Source organism: Xiphophorus maculatus, chromosome 9 (assembly GCF_002775205.1).
Source record: "Xiphophorus maculatus strain JP 163 A chromosome 9, X_maculatus-5.0-male, whole genome shotgun sequence".
NCBI classification, from domain to species: domain Eukaryota; kingdom Metazoa; phylum Chordata; class Actinopteri; order Cyprinodontiformes; family Poeciliidae; genus Xiphophorus; species Xiphophorus maculatus.
Genome location: NC_036451.1, coordinates 13,000,849 through 13,028,770, shown reverse-complemented (window position 1 = coordinate 13,028,770; position 27,922 = coordinate 13,000,849). Strand labels below are relative to the sequence as shown.

Here is a 27,922-nt window from a genome sequence, read left to right as displayed (position 1 = left end):
GAAAATCACTTACTTGTTTTGCACAGAAGTCCAGCTTTTGTTGTTAAGGTGTTGTGGAAGCTCCTATATTAGTCACATATCTCTGATTTGTACCAGTGGAACTTTCTCTTTAAGAGTGCATGAGCTGTGCTGTGACTCAAAGTGCTTCTTCAAATTTGACGTAGTGTTTTTGAAGCTAAATAAAACCTTGTCACCAGTACAGAATGTACAGCAAGCCTTAATATTGTCATCTTTCACTGACACAAACCCAAAATAGTGATGGTATTACCAGCTAGAAACGTGCACCTCTCTCTTTCCTGCATTGTTGGCTTACATTGTGTTGCTAGCTGCTTTGTATTTATTTTGATGGATGGCAGTGTGGACATGTGCTGCACTGTGAAATTTACTGTGTAAACTGCTTGCGTCACTGCTACACTGCCACAGAATAGACTCTGCAGTAGTTTCGCAATTAGACAATAAGAGCACTTGCTCTACAAAGCCGTGCGCTGTACCTCCATACTGCCATCTGGTAAAATGTAGTACTGCACTGTGGCACAGATAGGTTACTTTAATTTGATTACCGATTGAGAAATAATAACACATTAGATTACTTGTTCCTAAAAAAATGGCCATACTAGGATATTATATTACTGGAGTATCATGCTTCTAGAGTATCGCATTTCTAAGCAACACCTTACAGTAATCACTGAATGTAAAGCATCTGAAGCAAACAATAAACAAGCCAGTAAGTTAAAACATTTTATTGAGAACACAAATTTCAAAATTAAATCAAGATGAAATATCTGCCAGCACAGAATGAAGGAGAGAAGGACATAGATGTCAAAGGCTTTCAAAATTTACCCAAACACATGAAACAGAGTTATGCTAATATTACTTTCACTGCTATACTCAATTTCCATAGTGCAGGTAAATTTGTGGCATCAATGCCACAAGGCACATTAATTTAAATAAAACAAATTTCTTTTTTGAAATACAGTTACTGTGGTATGCTATAACTTATGAGTGAATATGGGTACAAACTCAATTGACTACTATAATAGAATACACCACTTTAATAGTACTGTAAAGTATATAGGCATGTATATAATAGATGGCAGCAAAACAATTAATTAGGCTAATTCTGTGCTTAATCACTGAAGTCTGGTGTCTGAAAGCAACAGTTAGTGTTTGAGATACTGTGTGTTGTTCAATGTGTCTCTTCTGGGTCTCTCCTTGGCAACTGAACTGGAAAAATCTGATGAATTCTCACTGAAAGAAAGAAAGGAAGAAAGAAAATAAGAAGGAAAGAGAGAGAAAAAGAAGGAAATAAAGTTAAAAGAAAGAGGGAAAAAGAGAGACAAAGTAAGAAAGAGAAGAAGAAAGGGAAAGCAAAAGAGAAAGAAAGAGAACATACTTTAAACATTTTGTGCTTGCTTTTGTAGAAAACAACAGAACATTGCTTGCACTTTGCTGGCAGCTAAGACTTTACAAATTTTGAAGATAGCAAAGGCAATGTGTCTACAGCTTGGTATTTATCTTTGTGGCTTAGCTTAGCAGAAACGGCAAACCACGGGGGCAAAGCAGATCAAATTCTTACTTCTTCTCCTGATGGTTACCCACTCTGACTTAAAAGTATTGGGTCAAATTCATAACGAAAGCTAAAAGGGGAACTTTAGAAATAAAAAAGGATTACCCGCATTTTACAAAAGCATAAAAAATGTTTATGAAAAAATAACTTTTTCACTATATTCAATGAACAAAAAGTGTATTTCTCTTACTCCTGGAGGGCGGTAAACTAATCATACAGATGAGTAAGCTCTCAATCTTGTGATTTTCTCTCCTCCAATGCCATCAATGCAAATACTCTCTAATGTATGATTTAGCTTCCCCATATGTCATGATATCACAATGAGATTAAACAATACCCATAAATAAATTCACCATCATGCCTCCAGGTGATTGTTAGTACTTATTGGGAGTATTGTTATTTTTTTTTATCAAGGAATGGTTATAACAAATTATCTTTTTGAAGAAAAGACTCAGCTTTGTTTTTCTTTGCTTGGCCTTGTATCTTTCCTGGGTGTCATCACTGGCATAACTTTTGTTCTTATTGCTCTGTTCTTTGCCATAGTCCTGATTCAGTCTTCCTGTTTTTAGCTGCATTTCTCTTCTCTGTCATTGATACAGCCATTGTTGCAGTTAACGTTTGTGCTCTTTTTGATTTTCTCTTCTACAGAAAGTACTCCCAGCTTATTACTTTTGTCTGTAGTTCTTTCCTTCTCCTGGGTAAAGTCTTTGGCAGAGCTATTGGTGTCATTAACACTGACTACTTTCTTTGATTTCCTTTCCCTTTGAAAGCATTCCTTGCACATTGCTTATGTGTTTATCTGCATTTATTCTTTGGACAGAGTCAGATAGAGCTATTGCTGTTGTTTACTTCATGTAGTCTCTTTGGCTTCCATTCTTGTAGAAATTACTGTATTTTGACTCAGTGCTCATCTGTTTAGCTATGCTTCTTCCATGGAGGAAGCCAATGATGTATCAACTGCTACCATGTACTCTCTTTGTTTTTCTGTCCTGTAGAAAGTACTCGGTGCATATGTGTTTCATGGATTGTTTTTCCTACATGGAGTTCTTCACTGAACTATTGCTGCCACCAACAGTGTGCTCTGAGTCTTCTTTTCTGCAGAAAGCACTCTTAGATCAGATTTTACATGCTGTAGCTGTATCGTTACCTGAGAAAACCTTTGAAAAAGTTATTGCTACTATTAACTATTTTTTATTTCTAATTGAAAGAAGTCCTGACTCAATGTGTCTATATTTTTCTCTGTTCCCCATTCCAATCCCCGAGCCTGTAATTTAGATTCTCCCTTATTGAGCTTTGTTCTGCTGGAGGTTTCTTCTTGTTAAAAGGAGTAGCTTGCCTCCACCGTGAACACTTGCGTGTTCAATATGAGAGATTGCTTGAGTCAACAAATCATTGCAAATGACTGGGCTTCCTTTAACAGATAACTTTTTACCAACCGATTAGTTGAATTTGACTATAGTCTGTGTTCATTTTAATTGAATTGGGGTGCATGAATGTAGATCAGAAATGGTTCCTTTGACTGTAATAAAAGTAATTAGATTAACAGAATTTTGAGTAAACTGGGTACAAATTTAACCTGTGAAATGCCTTGAAATAACATTTGTCATGAATCGGTCTGATACAAGTGAACTAGATTCAACAGTGGTCAAGAATAGATATTGTCTGTTTTATCATTAACAGCACAAGTTCTGCATTTACTGCTGCACAAAAACCAGACCATTTTGCTTTAGTGTTAAGGAAAACATTGATTTTCCTGCAGGAACAACTGGGAAGCTGTAAAGCAGTTTTTACTTGTTTGATTTCTTATGAGCTACCCACATTTCTGTCATTTTCAGATTTCTGCCAGGTGACCTAGAAATCATAGATGGAGGAAGGGGAGAGCCTCACAAATCAAAGAGCTGGTCAATGCCTAGCCCTCCAGCACCAAATCTCTCCCACTGCTCGAGCCATAATTACCTCAGTGACAGAAAAGTGTGAAAAAGGCAGAACACAGGATGAAGGTGGAACTGCAACAGAGCATCAGAGAAATGACAGGAAGGTGGCTAAGTGGGGCCAGAAAAAAGATGTTGGGTTTGGAAAAGGTTGAAAAGGTTGCTTAATCTAATGGCTTGGTGTGGCTTTTCTTAGTTTACCAAATTTGATCTTGTTGTGACACTTGGCTGCCATACGCCACATTAGCTGTGGTTGACTGTGCTGGCACATTTATCTTTGTGGCAGCTTTCTAAACTTCATTGTTTCCTGAACCAGAAATCTTCTAGTCCTTTGTGTAAACCGATCCAGACCAATCACAGTAGCAAACAGCTCTTTCACTCACACAAGCGCATACACACAACTACTTCCCAAATGGTTAAGCAAACAGAATGGGCATTTTCTGAATGCTTCAACTGAGCCTTCAAATTGAACTGCTACCAGTCCAGTAAAAAAAAAAAAAAAAACTGAAAAGGAATATTGATTAGTTGTCAAAACAAAAAAGATGGGTTCAAGACATTAGTTTCTTTAAACTGCACCCATGGAGGGTAGAAACACTATGTTGAAATACAACATGCTCAAATCACAGCCAGCCACAAAGCTTCCAGTGGTGTATTACATTAAAAAAGTGACAAAAATATTGTATGCTTTTTTCTTTTATTTTCCTCTGCTACATTGACCTCAATCATATGTAAAACAATACAAGCATTATCTATTAACATGACCTGGAAAAAGACCTGGATAAATTAAGACACATGGTCTGATCTGCTGATACTCCAGGACGTTACGTGATATGCAAGTAATTATTGTTTTAATTTTGAGTAGATGGTCATCTATGCTTTTGACAACAATTAATGACTTAGTTTTAGGTTGGCTGGTGTTTTTCTTTGCCTTTTGACAGAAAAAATTAAGATTTACCTAATTACCTCCAAAAATACTGATGTGAAATAGGTTCAGAAATCTTTGATGTGGAAAACTTGACTCTACAGTTGACCTCCTTCTAAAGCATTCAGATTCAGCATTTTATTAAGTAAAATAATGTTTTATAAAGTTTCCAAAACGGAAAATAGAAACTGAATGCTATCATCAGTGAACAGACATAGAAAACATCTATTAACTTTTGACTATCTTTGTTTCTTAACTGTTCCACATTGTCATGAAGCCTCATTTAATAGCAATTAATGTGATAGGTAGGGGTTATACCCCCAATGGTGTACAAAACCTGTGCAGCTGTTATTCATACAATAATTTAATTCTTCAAGAGTTAACTGTAAAAAGATTCACAATTTGCAGTAAAAGGGTATACAATACATATTAATTTACATAAGTTGATTTAAGCGTAAAAACAATGTAAATACGGTGAAAAAAAAAAAGATTTTTCAAAAAGTTAATGTTCATGTTGTGTGCATCTTTTTTTTCCAGATAATTATGATCTGTACATCAGTAATCAGCTGGTAAGCCTAATTTTTTCACAGATCAATTGGTAATGGACTTCATTCTTCATCACGGGGCTTTTGTGCTTTCTTGGTGCGTTCCATGTGTATTCAGATGTGGGAAATTCTGACTTTCTAGTTAGAAAAATGTATTGCAAGTTGAACTTCCCACTTGGAAAGTGGAAGCAACTCCAACCCACCCCAGTCACATTTTGTAAGGCAGACTTTGCCTTTCACTATGGCCACTCTTTGCATCAACAATAGTAAACTGTGGTGGAAACATGTTTATTTTACAAGACACGCTTGTAAGAGAACATCTAAAGTTAATATTACATGTAGTACCCACAAGTATAAACTGAACAAATTAAAAGTAATGTATACTTATGGAATGTAAGGCTGGTGTTACATGCTCACACTTTGCTTCCGCCTCCTGATTGTTTATTTTTGTTTTTATTGTTGGCACCTTTGAGGTTCACTGGTGGGGGCGGGGCACAGCCAGCCCAGGTGTCTTAGCTGGGCTGGTGGCGCACCTGAGCGGGATGAGTGATGGTGGCGTGTAAGAAGCTGCCGCAGCGGAGTTTTGGGCGAAGAAAAATTAATTAAAAATACGGTGCGGGAAGGCTCTGGACGGAAAAAAGAGTACCTTCACCTCGGGACGGATCCACCCAGAGGGGAGCGTCGGAAGATTTGGCCGGGATGAAGTTTGTTTGGATTTGGTTTGGGAAAACCGGCTGGACGCTAAAGCATTTTAGCAACGGGGAGTTACACGCCTGCCAAGGTCAACCACCGACGAAATCACCAGAGGTGCTGTTTTTAGGAAAAGAGAATAAACTATATATCTATTTAAAGACAAAGAAAACAAAATAATTAAACGGAGTGGCTGATGAATGAGGGATTGCTTCTCAATGGATGCCAGCTGGTCAAGGAATATGATCTACTGATCGGACATCTAAGGTAAGCCCCCGCCACACTGTGTGTTCCGTCAGGTGCCCAGTTTTGTTTTCTTTACGTTGTTCCTTTTTGTGTAAATCATTATTGGCCCTTCTCTCCCGTAATCGGTATAAAAAAATAAGAACGAGCCAAGGTGAGGGTAGCGGGACGTAACACTGGGCAATAAAGCAATGATGATATCTATTGTGATAGACATGTGATTGATATTATTGGAAAATATGCCCAATAGAAAGTTGTTAATTTGACTGAACTGTGATCTGGAAGAGGAAACACTTTAACTACTCAACGTCTCATGATTCAAGGTTTGTGGCACTTTAGTAAGCTAACCTCAACCTGTTGAGTGACATGCACAGTAGCAGTTTTATGTTGCCCCACAACACACTCGAGTACATTTAAATTCTCAGAGGTCCAGACTTAAGGTGGCATCAATGCAGACTCAAAGTGGTCGTCCACTCAAAAGTCATTTACTACTTGGCTGCATACCCATATTTGGTGACATACTGACTTGCTCAGGAAAAAGTTTGCCTGGGCACAATGTTCACATCGAATTGTTCTGTATACAAAGCCGTGCTCAGAGTTGTTGGGAGTGTTGTTGAGTGAATGTCATTGAGTCAGCCCAGTCACAAGGACACATAGCACAACTTCCACCATCTGTACAGCACTGACAGTTATGCAGTGGCTGCTCTGATGGATAAGAAATGGGGCTACGTGTTCAACTACCTCCAAACTTGCTAGTATCCATTCAGATTGTGGGAAATGTAGGAATTTGTCTCTAAAAATGTGGGCAATCAGTACACTCGTCTATGAGATCTTTGTAGTGAGTAGACATGATGAAATCCTGACTTCGCTAACTATGTTAACTGGATTGCTGAGTTTGGTGTGACGTCAAACCAAACTCAGAGATTTGACTTCCACTCCACGACCCTACAAGAATAAGTAGGAAGTGACAATGGGAGGATGGCTATATTGCCTTTGCATTTCTTCATATGAATTGATTGTATTGAGTGCATAATATTTCTGGATGTAAACTGGAACAATTTTGTTTCCTTGTTAGACGTGTTGCGGAATTGAGATGAACTGAATTGAATTGAACCCTGATCCACAGTTATAGCCCACTCAGATGGACTGGCTACTTGACCAAATACCACTGTAGACAGACATACACCTCTCATTTTCTAGTTCTTGTTTATTGTGTGATCAGGGTTCCAGAAGAATCAGAATACGCACACAACATTTTGAAGTAGTTCATTTGTATGCTGCTGGATGAATTATCTAAGCATATTTTCTTTGTAGTTTTCATTCTATCAAACAACAGAAGAAGAACTGAAAAAAGCATGAAGTCTTTCTTGTGTTGGTCTTATTTCTGGTTTATGCATCCTCTCCTCGCTGTCTCGCACATAAAGAGCTGATGTCTAGTGGGCAGCGGTGTAGATATTCTCAACTTTATCTGTGAATGCATGTGGAATAAACACATCTGAGAAAGGGGAAAAAAAAGACGATCTCTTCCTCTTTAAAAGATTACATACAAATGGTATATAGAGATATTATATTTTGAATAGTGCTGTCAGTCGATGCATTTTTTTTTATCAGATTAATCACACTCTAGCTCTGTGCTTAATCACTGTACTTACATTTGTAAGCTCTGTGAATATGCATGTTTTCAAAAAAATGCTTCAGAAAATGTTTTATTGTCTCAAATCAAATGTGAGGGGATGGTGAGCTACTGACATGATTGGCTGCCCCCTGGTCTGTGATTGGTGGGGGTAGCTGTTCTTTGGCCTTCCTCTGCCACTTCTCCCTGTTGCTCTGGCCCCTGACCTGGGGCTGGCCTACTGTCCTGGGAGACGAGGTGGCTGGTGGGTTGTTTTTGGCCTGGTGCGGTGGATCAGGTACCTGGCTGACAAGTGTTGTATCCTGGACGGGGTTTGGCTGGGTGGTTGGCCAGGCTCTGTGGTTTCCTCCTCCATTCACTGCTGTATCCAGGGGTTGTTGGTGCAGCTAGTTTGGACATCTGGACAGGACATGGTTATAAAAAAAAAATCCCCAAAAAACTGTAATTTCAGATTTTATGCAATTTAGTTTGTTATTTTGAATATTCATTTGAGAGTTTACATTTCTGTTTGGTTCATAGTTTGTAGATTCATTTTGAACTTTTGTTTGCTTGTCTTAGTTAATGAAAAATTAGACGTGCTTTTCATTTTAGTGATTCAGTTCTTCTAAATCTTAAAGTGCTGATTTTAGAAAAATTAGGATCCTGAGAAATATAAAGAAAGCTTCTGATTAATTTATTAACAAATATTAGGTTTTCATAATGGGATAGAAAAGGATTTACCTTTCAGATTGAGGTTATTTCATATTGTTCTTCATTGAGGTTGCTTCACCTCGATGAAGAACATACATCTGTTTCTGGCCGTTAAACTGACACGTGCACCACTGGTTGTTGTCTGCAAGCATTTTGTAATAGGAATCCCTTTGGTAAGATGACATGGTGTGGCAATAAAACTAATTACATAGCAAAAGATCTCTCTTAGTATTTTATTTCATAAATGGAAAATACAATGTACATAGCAAGATTCTCTTGTCCCAGTCATCAGTATATCTGAATGAAGCTCTGACTATCATTAACCATAGAATCTGAACGATAAAACACCACCGCTTTAACCAACTGAAGACCTTCGTATTACTGGTTTACAGATGATTATAGCTTCTACGGCTCTTAGATGAATAGATCGTGTCAAAGAGGAACAATAAATGGAATGATGTGCTCTTGAGTATAAGAAGTTTATCATTGCTGGATTTGTTTATCGTCTTCACCTCATCCTTTCTCCAGGCAGCAGAGTCACGTCTGGCAGCCTAATGGCTTACTATCAGCAGCAGTGAAGTGGCAGAGGACCCACTTAAACACAGGCTGAGCTAAGAAGCGGATCTCCTGTGTGAAGAATGTCTGGCTGTCTTTCCATGTCATGTAGTGGTGCTGATGGGTTGATAAAGGGCTCACCAATGTGACATCCCCCCAGCCCCCTTCCTGTCAGATTCACGATCAGTCAGAACTTTTTTTTTTAAAGGAAACTTTAGGATAATTGTGACAAACTGCCAAGCCCCTATGCATGGGGTTAGAGTTCAGTAGGGCAGGGCCTACTTTGTGGCTACAAAAAACAAATAAACAAACAAAAAAGATCCACTGAGGACTTAAGAACCATTTAAAATAATTTAAATTAACAGCCTGGTTACTCCCTTGAGACTTATTTATTTATCATTATCCTTAGTAAGATAAACATGGCACAGAAAGTATGATGACTTTGGATAACAAGAGGTGATGAAGCAAGCGGTGTTGCTCAGAGATTTGTTCATTGAGCTAAATGCTGTTGAGATGTTTTCAGTTTGTGACAGTTACTGTTGACTGATTAACTGACAGCTGCTCTCCTTTATGAAAATATCCAGTCTAAATTGATGGCAAAAGGAATAACGTTTATCACAAAACAATGCCCAAATGTAGTGAACTGGTGCAGATAAATACATCTGTTTCTTTGCAGAATAGTTAGGAGTAATGACAGACTTCAGTGAATTGAACAGCAGAGCAGCATAAGACACTGAATACACAAAAACCTTCTGACCAAAAGCATGTCGTTAACAGATGATTTCCCAAGCGATGGTTTGTTTTGGGGCCTAATGTATCTGAGCAATGTCAACATCTAGGTTCACATGTCAGTGCTGTTGTATATTTGAACCTTTATACCCCTTTGATTGATGATACCGACGAATGACATGCTAGACTTTAATTTGTGTCGTCTTTTTTTTTTTACATGTCAAAACAACCCGATACACAGACCATTCCACGTGTTTGAGATTAGTCTAACTGTAGTTAAAATTTAAACAAATAAAAAAGATCTATTTTTTTCTCCCTCAAGGGTGGATTTCACTTTCATTATAATGTTTCAGACAATCTTTGATGTCCTCATGCAGATTCAGCTTTCCCACACTCATTTGCTAATTTCCACAGTTTATAAGTTGATTTGCAGCAAAATACTGCCACAGTGGAATTGCACTAATGACCTGGTCTGCCGCTTAACACAGAGGAGGTGAAAGCAATTTTACACTGTGCCCACAGAGACTGTGAATCTAATTTGAAACGTCCTTTGTCTTTTGTTTTTTTTTATTGTTTGGTCCATTTATAAAAGGCACATGGGGATTAGTGGATATCTAAGCAAAGGGAAAGCAGAATTAAGTCAAGTGTGGGTTTTATTCAGATTCATTATTTTTGTCCTTTCCAATTATTACAAATATTTATGGAAAAAAAAGTTAGTGATGGAGGTTAAATGAATGATTATTTATATAAAATGTAGCTTGTGAAGGTCAGTTTTACAGACATCTATGGAATTACATAATTGAGACAATTAATGTTTTTTTTATTAAAAGAAATACAAGTATTTTTTTTGTATTTCTTTGTAATACAAAGTATTTCTTTGTATTAAAAGAAATGCAAGTATTTTTTAAAAATAAAACACATTTGTATACATATATGTATGTATATGCATATACATTTGTATATACATATGTAAAATATACAATCTGCCATTTGACAAAGTTAGAGTAAATCAAATCATGGTCCTTCAAGTTCAAAAATGGTAAATGTTTTTTGTCCACAGCATGTACAAAATAAGATGAAGTTCATTATTAAAAAAATCAAAACTTTTCTTATAGTTTGATTTCTTTAAACTTTTCTGCAGGGAAAAAGGGGTGGGGCTGAAATACAGTGACATGTATTTGGTAAATGAAAAACCCCAAACGGGTGCTACTTTTTGCAACAGTGCTTTGCAAAAGTATTCATGCCACTTAATTTATTTTGCATTCTGTAGTGTTACAACCATAAGCATCAATATACTTTATTACATTTTCATATAATTGTCCAAAATAAACTAGTGCATAATTGTAAAGTTGGGCAATGATAAATGTTTTCAATGGAATCATCAGTGTCTTGCCACAAGCCATGTAGGGAACCCACTGGTATATCTTGAATTATGTGATCACAAGAATTAAAGATATACCAAAATATAACAATGGCTTTCTTCTTGATAGTTTTCCTATGTTGGACAAATTTGTAGAATGCACAACTAATTGTTTTCTTCAACTGTTTCATTTCTGTTTTCTGAAATTTCACTCATCTGCAGCTGCTTCAAAGATTCCATGGCCCTCTTGGTCCAATCTTTGCTAAATGTTCTCCTAGCCCAGCTTGTCAGTTTAGGTGAATGACCATGTCTCAGTAGATTTGCAGTGGTAGCACATGCTTTTTATTTTGGATGATGGATTGAACAATGTCTCCTGACATGTCCAAAGCTTGGCATTCTGTTATATAACCTAATCCAGTTTGAACTTCTCCATATTTTTGGGGTTCCTATGATTTTTGTTTGCTATTGCTCTCTAACAAACCTCTGAGGCCTTCACAGAACAGCTAATACTGAGATTAAATTATATGTATAGTTCCTTCCATCAGGAAAACGGTAAAAATACAAATAACACACTTATAGGACTTTATTTCTGAAGAATTTAGGAAGGTAATGTGTCTTATACCTTCCACCTCTTAATAATGCACTGTGTTTTGCATTCAGTAACTCAGTTAAACTGATTACACATGGCAGTAAAACACAGCGTTTACATAGTAACAGTTTTTTGAACCAGACTGAAACTTTCCAGAAATGCAATGCGAGTCATGTCCAACAATAACTTTTACTGCCTTAAATTCTTGGATAATTCTACACTGTGTCATGATATAAAGCCATTTTTCTTTTTATGATAACTAAAATTTGCGTTTGTAAAGTAACAAAGCATCAAGTAGTCTTTTTGAAGTACTGTACTATAAAAAGGAAGTATGGGTTACTTGCATATTTGCCACGTTAGAAGCTCTCGACTTGTTAAATTTTGAAATCCTATTGTTTTACCAAATAACCCTTTTTTTGTACATCTTTTGTTTTCGGTATGCTTTTTAAGACAGCAATACTAATTCTCCTTATTTCTTTCAACTGGCTCTACTACTAATTTAGATAAAACTTCAAGATTAACCATAAGAGTGGAGTAGTGGCTTTTGCTGAATGCACAACTCTTTCCCCCCCAATGAACATAAAAATTTAAGGATAATTTGGAAAGGGTTTGTACATGATTTTATAAAACATTTATGTCGTACCAATACAGCAGAAGATTAAGTGTTGGAAAAAGTAACATGGTGCAGTGTGATTTTTAAAAAATGGTTGCTTATGGAGCATGTTTTCTGAAATCCCAGCCAGTGCAAATGCATGCACTGCTTTGCTCCTATGTAAACATCAGAAGCAAAACAGATGGGTCTGAATCCAAAGGTCATGTTTGTCATATCACAATTGGACTTATGATGCAGACATATGCAGCGGCTCTTTAGAGCTTATGAGTCATGTTGTCTGGGGTGAGAGCTAAATGTTAGCCTTGCTTGTAATCCGTGGCGTTCAAACCCCTTCGGGAGACACTACATACACTTGGCTGTATAAATACATGAGCACTAACTTCAGCCCCACAGCTCGTTAACACACTGAGCTGCTGCAGTGGTTTGGTTTATGATGAAGGAGGCATAATTTATAGTCAGCATTTTTTTGAATTTTATATTTTAAAGGCAGCTTCCTGGATAGTTGGTATGAAAATGGTAGGTTGATGTTTTGATTTTTTTAGTATTTTCAAATTCTACATCAGAAGAGAAAGGGTTCAACTATATAAAATATGGAGGATTTTAATCAAGTGTGTTTGTAATGTGTTGCATTTACTTTTCCAATACTGGATTCTATTCAATAAATTAAATATAAGGGAATAAATTATATTCCCTTTGTACAATTCTACGTTAGTACACATTAAACACCAGCATGTTTCTGCACTAACCTCTTGCTAAGCATCTGCAGTTCAGGATTTAATCATAATCTATGAATATCCTCAATCCCTTTCACAAGATCACTCCATAATCTGAAAGAGAGGGACAGAAACTCCAAGATAAACTCTGTGGTAATCTCACCGTATTGTGTTGTATTAGATTACAGCACCAAACATTCAGCAAAGCAGACAATTCTACTGTAATATGTAGTTTAAGATTATATAAAGCCTCTCTTTATATTAATAACTACAGCACGCTTTACAAAGAAAGGGCATTCAAATATATTTTAAAATTCATTGCAATATACAGTTTTTCATTTAATCAATGGAGTTTTAACATATTACCATGCAAGACATATTTTGGTAGGTCTCAACCCATCCCCTGTGTCAAACAGAGGTTAAGTGAAATGTGGCAGAGTATTAATGTATCCCAGAATTTTGTCTCCAGCTGAATAGGTACAAAAAGTGTCACTATGCTTTATGGTGCTGCTGCTATAAAAGCCCCACATTAGTCTGGATTTCAGAGCAGCAGAGGCGGATCAGTGACACTGTCACTTTTCATGGATCACGAGTTTGGCCCTGAGTTTTTATACATTTCCTCCAGGTGCCCCAGTTTTCCCTGTAGTCTAAAAACATGCAGCATAAGGTTGAGTTGAAGCAATAAATTGTCTGCACATGTGAATCTGTTTTTCCTGGTTGGCCCTGATAAAGACTGACAGGTGTTTCCGTCTTTTTTATTCAATATGTGCTGCAGTAGGTTTGAACTTTATCCCAGCTCCAAAGTAGTAATAAATAGGGGGTATTTTAAATTTGATTTTGTTTTCTCATGTAAGTGTGAAAGACATTCACAATGATAATTTAGCTCCTAGTCTAAAATCTTTGCAGGGTTTGTTATGAACAAAGCCAATACACAGTTCCTTGCAGTAGTATTGCTATGCGTTGAATTTTATAACATTTATCCACATTACAACTGCAAACATAAATGCATTTTATTGTGATTTCATGTGACATACTATGACAATAGTGCATCATTTGAAAATGGAAGGAAAGTAAGAAACTTTTTTTTTTTAACAATTAAAACTAAATTCCAACAGAAACGGAAGTCTTTTGGAGCATATTTGCCCCTTTTTTTGTTTTTTTGCTAAATTGTTCAGGTTTTGTCAGTTTAGGTAGAGGTCATATATTTTGCCTGGATTATCATCAGACTTAAGTTTCTAAGAAATAACTTTGACAGAGCCACTTGATCTAAATCATTCTGTTATAGATCTGGCTGTGTGTTTATAATTATAATATTGCTTGAAGGTGAATCTCAGTCCCAGTCTCAACTGTAACAGGTTTTCTTCCAGGATTGTACGGTATTTAGTTATATCCCTTTGCCCATTAACTGACTAGATTCCCTGACCCTGCTGAATAAAAACATTCCCTTTGTTGTAATGCTGCCACCACCATGCCTCATGTCCCAGATGGTGTCTTCAGAGTGTGATGTGCAAACTTAATATTCCACCACTCAAAACATATGCAGGCTGAAGATCTCAGTTTAGATCTCATGTACTCAGAACACCTTCCCCCATGTTTGTTTCCCCTACATGGCTTATAGCAAACTAAAAACATGACTTCTGAACAGAGCTTCTGAAAAGAAACACTTTTCAGAATTTTCTTTGCAGAAAATCTTAAAAACTATGATTTATTCTCCTTCTGTTTCACACTTACTGACTTTTATGTGTCGGTGTTTTGCATAAAACCCTGCTTAAAAAGAGTAAAGTTTGTAGTTTATCACAATTTGAAAAAAATGTATGAATATGCAAGGCACTGTATGCAGAAAGTATATTTGGTTAAAAACAACCCAAAAATATGTTTTGTAATTAAGAAAATAAAGTCCTGAGGTAAATAATAAAAGCTATTAGGTTTCGATCGTTTGTACAGATGTACCAAAGTTATTTTAATGCTCTCTGGCTAATAATACTAAAATGCTTAGCCATAAACTGAGGGATTGAATACCAATACTGTACAACTTAGACTTGATCATTATTAGCAGAAAGTTGAAAACAAACTGCCTACAAATTTCCAACACCACTCTCAAAATAATTATTATTTCAACCTAATTTTTAGCACCCTGATCTCTTCATTTTTATTGTAATGAATAGTTTGTTTACTTTTCAAGTATGTTTCAAACTATTTGATTTTTCCTAATTTATGCTGATTAACTGCTTTCTTGGTAATTACACTGAAGTAATTACAACATAAATCAAATTCCTTGCACAAAAGTTTAATTTCAGCACTGATTCAGTGACAAAGATGACACTTTAAAAACCAGATGAGTAATGTTCAGATTCAACAAATCCATCTTAATCTGAAATATTATTTAAACTGAGCTGAATTTATCGTGACATAGAAACTAAAATGAGGGATTAGTCTCCTTTGAATTATGTTTAGGAGATCAGATGGGCATTTTTGGAATAACAGGATCTCACTGGGGGGTCTAAGTGCACGAGAATCCATTCATCTGTTGGTCTATCTAAAACTATCAACTATCAAAAAGGGAATCTGTGAACAGGGCTCATCTACATTCCCCTGACATGTTTCCAGAACCCTGCAGAATTGAACAGTACATAAGGAGCCATAAATGATTTTCTTAGCACTGCTGGTCCTGACTGTGTTCAAGGACATGACCAGAGAGTAAGAGATAAAGGCAAACACATTTTACATCCCCCAGAGTCAGGATAACATGAATGACATTCTACAAGTTGTTAGCCTGGGTAGCACAAAATAAGGGAACATATAATGTTTCTTTATTTCTTTATTGCACATGCATATACAATAGTTCAATCCTATTTTTACATCAGTATGCACCTCTGTTGAAACGTTACAGAACTCCCTTTTGTAATTTCTCTATCAATTATTAAAACAGGTCATAGATCTATTACTTCCCGAGATATTGACAATACCTGCCCTTCACAAGCACCACCCTCCCCGTTTTCAACCTAATTCAACAAATCTAAATTGGAAAACTGCTAAATAAACTTTTTCATGTAATCAAGTACATATTTTATTCATGTAATGATATACAATAACAGTCAAATCCTCCCTTTGTCAGCAGTCTCTGCGTCTGAGGGTACAAACAGAACATCGTGTACGTGAATAGTCAAACAGCATTTGCCAATAAATACAAGGAAGGTTCTCTAAATGTAGGACATCCAGAAATGCACATTTCTCCTTATTTATGATGCATATGTTCTATCTTAATTACAGAGGACATTCTTGGCCTACTTCTGAGTGGTTTTTGGCGGCACCAAGCACACACTGATGATGAATTCCCCACCATCCTTGACAAACAACTCGACCAACTTTGATGGCAGTCACTCCAAGACAGCTAAGCTTCTCCAAAAAAAGCAAAAAACTGTCAAGTTTGACTTGTATGAGGAATGAGCAGGAGCCGAAATTGTGCTGCAACAAAAATATTTCACATCCACTCTAACGCATTTGAAAAAACAGCCACACTCTTCGCCAGTGGGGGGATTATGACTGTCCATTTGTCTTAGCTGGACCACCACTGTTATAAAGATATTCCTTCTCTCTATGCATGACGTTGGTGACTGCCACAAGTCATTTGTCTCTAGTAACTGGTTTACAGGAAGCCAGGACCCCAGTTCCAGTTGTCAGCTCTAGTGGATAATACATTATTGCTATCACTTGCACTTGTTTAATTGCATCCATGTATGGGGTCTGGTATGATATCCTTCAACGCATATCCATCAAGGGCAACTTTAACCAAGGTCTGTATTACTGTGTCACATAATCCGGTGTTTGACAGAATATGTGAAAGAATATTTCAGCAATAACTTGGGAAACAGTGTGGTATCTTGACAGCTAATCCATTAATACGGTTTATCACACCCACAGAATATAAAAAGAATTCTTTGGGTTTTTCCTGAGCTGCGAATGAATAATGAGCAGCACATATAGATATGTCCTGAAAAGCCTTTGAAGAGCAGTCTCTTTTCTTCAGAAGGCTGATTTTGATTTTAACTGTGGTATTTACGTCGCACATCATTTAATTGCCTCACATGGGTTTTTGCAATAAATTACATACAGTTACCTTTGTAGAGCATGTAATATCTAATATTTCTAACCCAAAGGATGATGGAAAAAACAAAACAAAACAAGAAACAGATTTTTTTTATTAACGTAGATACTGTGAAAAGTGATGTAAAACTATTTGCCCCCTTGCAGATTTATTTTGCTTTTGATTTTTGTCACAGTTAAATGTCAGATTATCAAACAAATTTTCACATCAGACAGAGATAAATAAACTACATGGAAATAACATTTTTCAAAAGACAAATTTATTAAGTAAAAAGTTTATCAAAACCAATCTGATGCAAAAAAGTTAAAACCTTCTCTGTATTGCTAAATCATGAATTAATATTGATTGACCACATCTTTTAAAGTTTAACTTCATTAGATATATCCAGGTTAAATTACTGTCAGACCAGTTTAATTAACAAATTCACCTGTCAGGTAGCATGAAGAAGGCTAAAAGATCCTTTAAAAGAACACATCTCTAAAGAAATAATAAATAAAAAAACGTGTGTTAAAATGGTAAATGGCTTGTACTTGGATAGCGCCTTATCAAGTCCAGAAAACTCCAAAGCACTTTACACTACATTCAGTCATTCACACACACATTCACACGTTGATGGTGGCAAGCTACTGAATAGTAGCCACAGCAACCCTGGGGCAGTTTGACAGAAATCTGACAAACATGGCCTAAAGTTAAATGTGATTCAGATGCTGTGGTATTACCTCAAATGGGGCGACTTAAAATTATTCAGTAAGGAAAAGTGGGTCAAAGTTCCTTCATGTGGAAGCAAGACTTATTGGCAGTAGTTACAAATGATTGATAACCGTTTCCACCAAGGGTGTAAAGGCCAATTATCAACTTTAAAGTTATCTTTTTTTTGTTTTTTAAACAAAGAGCCATTTTAGTTTTGATGCAGTTTTTCCTCCAATGAATGAACTAATCATTTGAAAACTGCATTTTGTATTTACCCACGTTATCGTTTTCTGTGATGAAATTATTTGGCATTCAGTTAAGGACAGGCCATCTGGTTTAACAGGCGATACCTGGTGGATTGACGCACAGTTTTGGGCCTGGGGTTGCCATAATTTACCTCAGAAAATATATTACAAATCATTTTTATTGACTGCAACAGCCCATTAATTGACTTTCTTGAAGGACAGTAGGCTAATCCAATGCAGTCTCTCAGCTCCCTCAGCCTTTGTCCAAAGTTAAGTATTGCGGTTGCAACTTCTCCACCTCATGTTGTCCATCACTTTTTGCTATAAACCCCATGGTGAACTTTTTGCCCCCGTTTGCATGCAAAACTATTTTGTTGGCATGAGAAACTATTGTGTCAGAATTTCGTGGGTGTGTTTGTTTATGCAGAAAACAACTCAACTACTCAACTTCCAGAAGCTGGTTTTTCAGCCAGAAAGCAGGATGGATAGTTTTGAGGAGGAATTGCCTGAGGCAATGCAGCAAGTCCCACTGAGACCTTCTGTCCTTTTTTTTTTTTTTCTCTTTGGCTTCCGATGGAGAGTACAATGAGCTCATTAATTGAAGGGTGTGTCCAAAAACGAACTTCTCGTAACTACATAAGCCATGCGGCCTGCCAGTGCTGGGTCCATAAGTCCCTCAGGGATGCCTTTCATTGGTTTAGACCTCATAAACATTCTGTGCATTTGGAAACTTACTGTACGTACTGTATGCTATTGTTTTGTGTTGTTGCTAACAACCAGCTGAATGGTCATTTAGCCCTTGGCCTTTAAAGACTGACTGTAATAATGCAATTTTTATCACTGCATCATTTAAAGGACACAGATACTGTCAATGTAAATTTTTAAAAAATGTCTCTCTGTTCTCTTGGTCTACCTAACCTATATTTTCCTACACTTAGGGCATATTTGTAGTAAATTCTCTTTCCCTGATGTGAAGTTTACAAATTATTTTTCTCTTCGCCTGTGAGTTTACTAAATATTTCTTAATATTATACAAGAGTCGGTATCAGATGAATCTAAGTTACCTAACCTTAATTCTGTTTTCTGTCATCCTCAGAGCACCAAGGTCCATGCTGCCTTTGTTTCAGCATATGTAAGTACAAAGTAAGCTATTATCGCTCTGTTTACCTAATCATTATTTAAACTATACCTTAACTGATCTATGTTCTCTTTCTTCCCTTTGGATGTCCTTTCATTCTTTTCTCTCTCTCATGCTCTCTTTCATCTTCTCTCTGTTTTTCATACTTTGATGGGGAACTCTTTATTTTACACAGTTCTATGTTCTTACTATGCAGATAATTGGGTATTTGTATAACCAGTATATTTTTATAAAACACTGAAAAGACATCTTCACCACGGTTTCTTTGACAACAACTTTTACTGTAAATGGGAACTGTGAGAATGTGGGCATCTCTCCCAAGATGAAAGTCTCTTTTACTTGAGAAAAATATAATTTCTTTTTAACATGGTTACTCTCTTCAACAAAATGCACACACATTTATCCTCAGGTATGTTGGGTGCCTTTCCATGTTGTATTAATAATCATGGTGGGCAGCCATTGCCAAAAATGCAAGGGCCAATTTTTGGTCCAAGTTCAGCTGTGTTGGAGATCTTAGACACGTAAGCATCACAAAAAAGCTTAGATTTATTCAAATAAAAAAAATTTTTTAGAGTAGAATTTCTGTCAGAGCAGTGCCAAGATGTTGAAACATCAGGCTACTGTTTCCTTCTGTTTGCTTTGGTAATTTTTGAATTACGAATCATTGCACCCCCACGCCCCCCAAAAAACAAAAAAAAAACCCAAAGAGAAATGCATATGAGATAAGCTTCTTATAGCACTGCATGCATAACACACATTTTTATTATGCATGTAATTTAAAGACAGGTCGATGATAAAACTTAGAATGTGTAGGCATTCCCAAATCCATCTTACATTGCCACATGCCCCAAGACATATCAACTGTGTCCCAGTAAAACTCCAAACTCCCTTCAATAAGAAAGTGGTCACTATTAAATAATAGTGTGCCAAAAGGTCTTTGTTAAACAGTCACAAGATACTCAGTCCATTAGGAATGAAGGCATGAATAAGAATGATAATACAAAAAGGCAAATGTATAAGACCCCCTTTTGATGCCAGCATTTTTAAAAAGTGCTTGATAACAGCTACTTTTATCAAGCACTTTGTAAAAGAATCTTTGTACATGTTTACTTGTGCAGAATGAAAAAGCTGTGTTTGCATTTACATTTCACTTTTCTTGCCAATCAGTAAACGGGTTTACTTGACTTGAAATACACTTGTACCACTTAGAGTCATAACATATCGCCTTTGAATTTCAGATTAGTTTTTTACAAGCGTTGCTGCAGTATGATGCACAGGGTAAAAATCATCTCACAAAGCAAAACCCCTATTTGTCCAACATGGCAGCACTCAGGGCAACAGCTGGTGTATGACAGTTGACTTCCCTTTGCTTTACATAATGTAAAAATAAACAATCAAAGCTAGACTGGCTTTTTTTTTTCACTGATTTGTTACATCTAATATTACGCTGGTTCAAATAAAAAAAATTTCAGTGTTGGGTATATGTTAGAGCAATGCAAAGTGTTGAAACTTTCTGTTTGCTGTGGTCATTTTTAATTAACAAATCATTACATCCACAATAAGATTCTTTAACATTCATAAAAAAAAAACTAAAAGGAAAACTTGCTTCTCTGCTTTCCAGCCTTATGTTGATTGTTTAAATAGAAACAAAATAAACTTTTAGTTTCACCAAGGTAGATATTTATTCAGGTAACAAAAATATAAGAAAGAAAAATATACTACCTTCGTATTTGCTGATGCTCCCTATCCTAATCTCTACTTGAGAGAGAAATAAAGCCACATTTTGAGTTTGCCACCTAACTCGATCGCTCCCTGGATGACTAATGTGTTGCCAGGACAGAAGCTTTGCAATGTGTGCTGAGATCTCCCGAGGCCTTTGTGGCTCTCACATGCTGGACATCCCCATTGAGACAGTAAAGAATAGGTGGTCACTAGGTACGGACACAATGAAACAGAATTCAGGGACGAGAACAATTGATCGAGCTGTCAGTGGTTGACAGAAACTGTAATTAATGATATTTTCTATTTTCACAGAAGAGAATACGCAACTGACAGAAGCATTATTAATGAGCACAGCCGTGTTGAGGGGAATAATGGCAGTTTATTAGCAGCAAGACAGATTTAACAGACTTTTCTCAAACAAAAGCTTTAGACACATTGAAAAATGGAGACAATCTGCCGTTAAGTTCTGATGGGAGAAAACGTTGAATACAACAAAAATGTCTGCATTGTGATCATATCTTTTTTTCCAAGTGAAACCATCTGCTACAAAAGTCGATAATGATACAATTATTTTTTGAGAGTACAATCACTTGTAAAACGTAAAAGTTAAAAACAAAATATCACCACGCTTTCCTTTAGTAGTCATTGCATTTATTTCCAAAACTGTATGTCAGACATACTGTATGTACCAAGTTAAAACCATACACATCAACATTTCTCTCACTGGCTTTCAATAAATCAGACTAAACATTTCTTATTTTGACCTGATGCAATTGTTTTTGTATATGCTAAACACCATACTTGTACACATGACAAAATAAATAATAAATTGGGACAGGACAAGGAAGTGAAGTGAAGAAGGAAGGTAAAGCTTGGGCACAAGTAGGTATTTCAAATGGACAGGGACATTAAGTATACCTCCAAATTAATCACAAAGTAACTTAAGAGCAACACAATCAATGTTTTGGAGAGGCCATCACAAAGCCTCTCAGTTGCATTGTACATCAGCCAAGAAATTAAAACTTTGAAGATCTTTCATATGGAAATTACCATTATCATACTGCCAAATTGTTACACAGTGCAAAAGGATAACAAAGTCTGTGTTTTTTTTTTTCTTAAAGCTCTGTCTCATGGCAAATTTGCAAGCTGAGCTCTAAAGCTGTTCCTAAGCAAGATGGCCAACAACCCTGACTCAGCTACGCTAGTTCTGTCATAAGTAATTGATGAAACTTCCATCATATTGTGGAGATTATAGAAAGATACCTAAAATGTTTGAAGAAATTCTACAGTTTGAAATGGTATGGCGTCAAATACTAAGGAAATGTATATAAAGTTCTGACACTGAGCAAGAATCTCTAAAAAAAAAAATGCTGTGCTCGTAATTCTGGGATTTAGGAAATATAAATATTTTTGGTAATCTCAAGTGACATAAAACAAAGATACGTCTGTATAATTAGAGATTTGGTGTCCTTTTCATTGAGTAACCCTTAGTATCAAATCTATAAGTGTAACACTTCTGTTTGTTAGAGACTTTAGTAATGAAATAAAATACATACTTCTGATTTACATAACATACCAGTATATTGTAAGGTTTATATTTGTATATTTTGTAATGCTTTACATAGCAGTGCACAATCTAAACAAAACTTTTAACGTGTGTTTTGCTTTTGGATTTATAGACATCGTCTTATTAATACACGAACCATTATGACAGTAGGTTGCACTCACCTGTCTAACTTATCATACTGAGAAACTGTGCAATTACCCTGAAATGATCCCATTTCTCCTGGTGATATCTCATGGATTTAGGCAAGGAATAACTATTTTTGAAGTAATGTGCATAATGGCAATATCACCCACAGGGGAAAAAAAGATTTGTGCAGCATATTCTGGCAACAGTTACTTCTCTGCCTCATTCATTCCATCGGACTAAAATATGACTTCGACATGATACTACAGGCTCATGCCACTGAATAGACATATTAGATGATTTCCAGCAATGAAATTATATGATATCTCCACCATCCCCTCTCCCTCAAACCCTATATTCAGCTCTAGTAATTGATTCCCATCCAACAAGTTTGACTGCATTATGTTTGTTTGAAAAGTTAAAAGAATTCGGCTAATTTCTCCCCAACCAGGCAGTACTTAACCAGATTAGAGTGGCCACTTCAAGCTTTGTTGATGCATCCAAGCAAGGCAGGGTAGCCCAGCTGCAAAAGCTGATCAAAAGAGAGAGGGGGAATGTGATATTACCATCAAGTGCTCCAGCGAGTAACTCAGACAAAAACATTGAAAAAAACATCATTCTCAGACAACTTCCTTCGCCCATGTTTGGGAGTGAATATGTCTGTTTGTCAAGCAGCTGTGTGCATCCATACATGGCATTGATTTGCACTTTATCCAGTATTATAAGGCAATTCCTCTTTTCCCTTTTTTCTCTCCCACCCCTTATTGGTAATATGCTAATGACATCCGCTGTGATTAGTGATTTTCTTCTAATCTTTATTCCGTGGTGGCCTGAGCAATCACAAAGGTACAGCGTCAAGATTTGCAACAGCGAGCTTCTTCTGACTGCTATTCCCGTCTTGTCCTGACTTTATTTCTTTCGAATAATGACGAAGAATTTTGATTTAAAAGGCCACTGTTTAGCATGTCGCTGTGTATTTGTAAATCCAGGAAATACACCCTAAGAAGGGAGAGTCATGACCAAACCTGTTTGAGAAGAGCTTGTTTAAGAAGGAAGTTCATGTTTCATTGCTAATGCTTAGAAAGGAAAAGCTTTGCAGTTGAATATGGTAAGTCGGTACTAATTCTTTCTTTTGCCTTTTGAAATTATTCATTGAATTAGCTTTTTATAACACAGAGTATTTATTTTTAAGGTGCCCTTCACAGGGAAGCTTTCATACATTCAAAATAGCCTTATATATTCAGATATGACTGTCATGTTTTATCTCATTTCAACATTTTTGGTTATTAAAGCTGATGTAACAACTGATCTGCTCGGGTTTGACTAACAGGCTTTAGTTTACTGTATACTCATCAGGAAAATCTACAAAAACAACAACAACAAAAAAAGACAACTGTAACCCGCAGGGAGTTTTGGGGGGCCTCCAGATAACTGTGCAGGCCCATGCTGTGTTGCAGTTTTTCAACCCAGAATCTGAAAAAATGGATTATTAGATTATTCCTGTTAACTTTTAACATTAAAGGCCAAAAGCTATTTTACTCAAATTCCACTGGTAGAAAGTCAATTTAAATTCATGCTTAGAACATTTAGTGAGGCATCATTACAAAGTTCAGCCCACCCCTTCCCACCCTCTAAGCCAAGCTAAGCCCTGGAAAGAGGGCTTTTTTTTTTCTTCTAATAACTGAAAAACTTTCATAATTTTTCTGACCAAGTCCACCAGCTATAAAATCTCTCTGAATGGAAAGACAACAGGGTGCAGGTGCTGGGATGAATTTGCATTAAAATGCACCTGGAATCCTCCCCCTATCTCCACCTAATTGGCACCCACCTTATTTTGGCTTTGATGGTGCACACCATCATCTGCATTGTCTGGGGAGGAAATATAGGTGAGTTAGTGGCTAATCGGCCAGAACAATGCAGGCAATTCAAGAGAGGCCATGAAGCAACTCCAAATCACTGTCAATTATAGCTTAAATTCATAAAATACTGCACATTTCAGCAATGTTTTAATTTTGCTCGAGAGGATCTGCATCGCGTTAGGTAGAAGAGCAGACAGTAGGTCCAAAAACATTCTAATTGTGAGCTCTGTCTCAGTGACAACATGGGGAGTGATCTAATGGTGAGTCATCATAAATGTTTTTACCAAAAGTATCTACCTGTGCTCCTGTCCCCTGCATTGTATAAAGAAAATATGTGCCAAAAAACACAAACATAAGGCACTTGACAGGAACCACTGAAGACTGAAAGAAACAAATGGGTCAAGTGTTTATGCTAGTTTATGCAAACCACATAAGAATCACTGGTTTCTAGAGGCTTTCCAAACAGAGGGTGTGGCATTAGTCCCACCTCCTGCAGAAGTGAAAAAGGCCTCCTGCATCTATTTGTGGAATAATTCTATTACACTCATGCAGGTTTGTCCTCTCCTTAGTTGGACTGTAGCTCATCTCAGGGACCAAATGTGCTAATTAAAAAAGAATGAAACGCAGTACTGTACATAAAAACAGACAAAACACAAGTTCAAGGTTTCAAACAAGAGGCTAAAATCATAGAAAAAAAAACATTTATTTTTTGACCAACCTTCCTGACAAAGGTTCACATAAGATACAGTTAAGATAATGTTTGACTTTTAATAATGCATTTGAATAGTTATTTTCTCTAGGGTTGACTGATGATACAGCAAACACTGCTAGTGATTTTTAAAAATAGCAAACACTGTTTTTATTATTCATTGAATTCTTGTGTCCTTCTTAAAAAAAATAGTCTAAATAAAACATGTAAACCCCAAAAGGAGACAAAAATGATGCCAGTGAGCAGTGTATGTAAATTTCAAACCGTCATTTTTTTCCGTAGCCTTGCATGTAATTTTTATATATCTCTTTTATTAACACTTTATTCTAAATGCTATGTATTAAATATCCGTTGCATTGCTCCGTACATTTTCAAAGTTGTTTATAAGAGGAGAGCCTTTGAGAAAAGAATCCATAGCAGAGTATTGACCTATTGAGTAATTAAAGCCCACAAATAATTACTATTACTACTATTACTATTATTACTACTATTACTACTTTATCCTTCTGATTTTGTGTAATATAGAACACATAAGGATGCATAAATAAGTTTTGAGAATAGAGAATACCATTATGAGGCCAAAAAAAATCTTCTCAAGTTTAATTTTCCCAGTCACTTCTGCAACTGGTGGCATGTCATGACTCTTTTGAGGGTTGAAAAATGGTTTTAGTTAAGTGCAGGAAGTATTATGTATAGCTCAAGGCAAAGAGTTCGGTTGAGTTATAGCAGACGATTACCCACAGCTCTGGTCCGGGGACTACATGGGGTATTTGTTTACACCAAAGGAAATGAAACTATTTCCATTTAACTGCCCTGATTATTGGCCTCCTATGCTGGATTCCTCAATACATGTGAAATGCTTCCTACTGTTACAATGGGCATCGCTGGTTTAACCACAGCATATGAAGGAAAAGGGACCTCTGAGTGAAGAAATACAAAAAGGTGTATATTACATGAAGCGCTGAGGAAGAATCCTGTTTTCCATTATGTCTTCATAACTGACTGACTTTTTTGCCGGGGTGCTGGTACAATTAGATGTTCCACTTCTCAGTGTGTGCCATATCATGCTTAGGTTTCAAAGAATCAAGAAACACTATCTCACTCCACTTTTGCTGGACCTGTGCTTAATTTCACTTTCTTCATCTAATAGAGTTTTTCGTTTTTTAACGCCATGTGGTTTGCTGTAATCTGAATCAAAATAATGAACTACAATGTTCAGCAGCAAGAAGGGAACAAGAGTGATGTTTTATCACTAGCATGACTGGATTTTTATTTTTAAATTTAACAAGTTAATCCATGTTGTAGAAGTCATTATTTGTGATTTAGCTGTGCATTTATGAAGTATTATTGCTAAAGGCATATAGGGACGAATAGAAATTGAATTGTAGCTAAAAAGGACTTTCCAGAATCAAGCCTGAAAACATATTTTAACTACATTTATCTGCAGCACTGACAAAAGAGAGCTGACCAAAGCTCCATATCTTGATTTCCAACATCCATATATTACCTCCTCTGCAGAGTCAGCACAAACCCTGCCAAGAGTGAGTACTGCATAGTGCTATGGGAGAGCTGGGAGAGGTGGAGTGGCAGGCTGTAGATCCGATGTAGAACCATGAGGTTGATCCACCATCATCTGATGTGCCATCTCATTCTCATGTATTTATCTTAGCAATAAGTGTGAGCCCTTTACGAATTACACACAGATAAGAAGACATTTTGGCTCTCTTTAATTTTAATACCCTTTTAAAAAACAAATTGTCAAAATGCTTTTACATTTCTAGATATACTAGATTATTATTATTATTGAAAATTTCAGCAACAATATTGAGTGCAATTAACTCATTGTTTCCACCCACTTCTTTTTTTAACTGTCTGATGCCAACGTTATCCATATGCTTTAGCATTTTGGTCTTTGAGATCTAGAGTTTTTGAAGGAACTCATCCATATTTAAGGAAGTATGTAAATACAAATAATAAATAATGAATGGATTTACTACTCAAATAAAGGATAGTGAAACTTGATCCACATTCTGATTCTGCAATGATGATTGTGATTTTTTTATGCTGTGCATTTCATACCTTGTCAAAATATTTATGCCGAATTTGAACTTTTTCACATTTTGTAACATTTCAGCAACAAACTTCAATGTTCACTGCCTGGCCAAAAGAAAAGTCACCACCTGAATTTAACTTAGCAATTAGGCTTGCGTTTCCTATTTGGTAGTTATTGCATGGACAACTGTCTTCTAGCTGGTGAGTTATTTAACATTAGACGATGCAATGAGTAGCTTCTCATTTTGTAGAGACATGTAAAAATCTTGTGGTTGTGAAAAGGATGTTAAGGGCTCTGCATAGTCATGCAGAACTGATGAAGTCTGTTCTCATTGTTGCACTATGTGATGAAAATTATGCCATTTTGTTCTCGGCTTCATGTCCTCCGCTCACAAGTGTTCAACTTGCTGGGTCTTGTGGACATCCAGAAACCAAGTGACCGAGCATCAACATTTCAACTTTGGTTTGACCATGCTGAGCTCTTATACCTGCTTAAGAAAATGAAATCAAATCGAAGAAAAGCAACAGTTGAACACATTTACCCTCTTCTAGAGTGATAGGCGCATCAGAGTAAGAAGAGGGGCATAGGAAGTGATACACCCATCATGCCTTGTGTCTATTGTAACAGCCAGTGGGGACAGCGCTCTGATCTGGGTTTGCTGAATTAGGTCAAGTCCAGGGTCAGCAACATTAATTTAGGTAGTTAGGTCGGCTAACTACCTGAATATACTGAATGACCAGGTTATTTCATCAGTGTATTGTTACCACCCTGATGACATGGAGATGTTCCAAGATGACAAGGTCAAGCTTTTATTGGACTCAAATTGTAAACAAGTGATTTAGGGAGGATTAGACATCACTTTTCACACATAGATCATCTAAGAAAGAGTTTGGACCTGAATCCCATTGATAATCTTTGCAATGTTCTAGAA

General features: G+C 36.5%; 1 long non-coding RNA gene across 1 annotated transcript in view; it reads right to left on the bottom strand.

Moving 5' to 3' along the window:
* Nucleotides 1–757: 757 nt before the first annotated feature.
* Nucleotides 758–27,922, bottom strand: part of LOC111609771 — a 48,490-nt gene continuing 21,325 nt past the window's right edge. The window contains exons 2-3 of the long non-coding RNA XR_002753316.1: nt 7,813–7,930; nt 758–1,248 (exon numbers count right to left, since the gene is read on the bottom strand). This is a non-coding gene — a long non-coding RNA (uncharacterized LOC111609771). The remainder of the gene's footprint in view (nt 1,249–7,812; nt 7,931–27,922) is intronic.